Here is a 2198-nt window from a genome sequence, read left to right on the forward strand (position 1 = left end):
CATCAGTATTTCAAACTGTAATCAGACTGCCCCTCTCAAGCCCTGGTGGTTAGTTGCTTCATCCTGAAGGCATTTAAAAATCAGGAGGTGTCTGCCCACCACATTTGGAAGGGCCTAGGCTACATGTGCAAGCCTAGAACTGCTGCAAGTGGGCTGACACCCGCCCCTACCAAACCCTGGCTGGCATTCAGAAACAAGGCATTCATCTGGCCAAGGATACCTGACGCGCTGACAGGATTCGACTCTTCCCACACATCCTAGCAGTAGCCACCATCTTTTAAAACCTGACCACACCAGGAGATCGTGCCGTCGTGTTTAACTGCCTCACAGTGCATGCTGCTCCACCTGAAAGCAGATGATCCATGGCCTCCTGGTCCAGGTGGGGTCAAAGCCACAGCTCCCATCTCTTAAGGAAGCGCCTGCAGTGCTCACATTGTGCCTGCTTTATTGGGATGGCCTCAATCTGCTGGGTCTCCATGTGGCAAAGACTCACAGAGCCCAAATGGCCACTAGGCCACACCGATGGAAGCATCATCTTCCCGCTTGTGTACAAAGGGCTTATTCAGCATTTGTTGGTTTGAGCATTTGAGAAGTGGTGAGAGCAGGAGCCACTGGGTTTCTTCACTGGGTGTAACCACCCCAACATTCCCTTGCCTGTTCCGCCTTCTCCTGGAAGGCCCATTCCCCTCCTGGCAAATGAGATTTCTATCTGGGCGCTTATCCGCCTCAGCCTCTGCGCACACTCCTCATTTGGCCATGCAAGTAATGACAAGAAAGGATGTGTCTGGCAAGACATGGACTTAGTATAACGGCAGGACAGTAATGTTCCTCGAGGGAGCAGAGTGCTAAGACCTAAACATGTATATCAGCTTAGCAAAACAAAAAAAAAGCCACCCTCCTACATTCAAATAAGGCTGTGTTTTTAAATAATTACTGGCACTGTTAACAGTCCTGGCTTTCATTTATATCTGCAGGCATCATCTAATACATAGTTAACAGCTAAACAATAATACAGATATATTAAATTGCCATGTGCGCAGTGCACATTTTATAGAACACCTCCAGTCATGACACATTTCAAACCGTCTTATACTTTTGATTCACTGCATGCTCAAGTTATCTACCACAGGCACACAGTCAAGTGCCAGCAAAGATTTCTGTAGAGGAAGCAAATGTTTTCTTCACTATTTTATAGTCCCAGCTCCAAAAGACTGAGGAAAAACAGTGTTTTGTCCTGACAGTCCCATCAGATACTAACAGAGCACAAGCAGACTCCTCTAATCTGGGCAAGTGGGCTGTGCTGCCTGGCTCACCAACCCAAGAGCCCTCTCAGGAAAATGAGTACTGGTGGTTTCATTAAAAATATGTGCTGGGTGACAATTATATGCAAGGTTGAAGGGCCCGGCTTCCCTGCAAGCAGAAAAACCCAGCTGTCAGGGTACCCCATAAGTGGCTGGGGGAGAAAAGAAGTCACAAGCATTTCCTTTCTACAGGAGGTTTGGACATTGATCAGGATTCCCCTGTCCCCCAGAGGAGCCCCCAGCTTTCCACAGAACCTTGATGTCCAAAACACTCAGGAGATGTCACCAGCTCTTGCAGAGACACATAAGCAGAGTGGTTCTAGAATTCCCTGTGTTATTCCTCTACAGTTGTTTGGATTAACTCAGTGACACATTAATCCAACGCTGTCTATGTCACAGTACCTGAGAAGCTTACAACAGAGATCTCCAACTAAGGCGTCCATTGCAAAAACAAAACTAAAGAATTACAATTTAGTCCTGCTGACTGGTCCACCTTTTAGGAACACAGGAAGGGTGTAAGTGGCCATATGGAAAAATCCATTCCCATATTTTTACTGCTGAAAGCTAAACCTTCCCATGAGACCCCGTGAATGCATTAAAAGCTCTAGATATTTGATTTCACTTAAGAGTTTCACCATCTCAGCCAGACTGCTAATAATTTAAAATAAAGGTTAATTAATTCATCAATCGCCTGCCATGAAATGCGTCCAAGGATTCTGCATTTTAAATCAAGTGGAGCAACGATGCTCCTGAAGTATACTACTGTATTTGCAAACTCGTGAAACCCGCTGCTGTGCCGTGTCGGTGGCGCACGGACCGGTGTGACAGCGCTGGAAAGCTCCGCCGCCCTCTCCAGGTGCTACAGCACCAGGCTCAGCGCTCCGGCGGGCGGGGAGG

The sequence above is a fragment of the Charadrius vociferus genome, unplaced genomic scaffold, assembly GCF_000708025.1.
Source record: "Charadrius vociferus isolate BGI_N301 unplaced genomic scaffold, ASM70802v2 scaffold134, whole genome shotgun sequence".
Taxonomy (NCBI): domain Eukaryota; kingdom Metazoa; phylum Chordata; class Aves; order Charadriiformes; family Charadriidae; genus Charadrius; species Charadrius vociferus.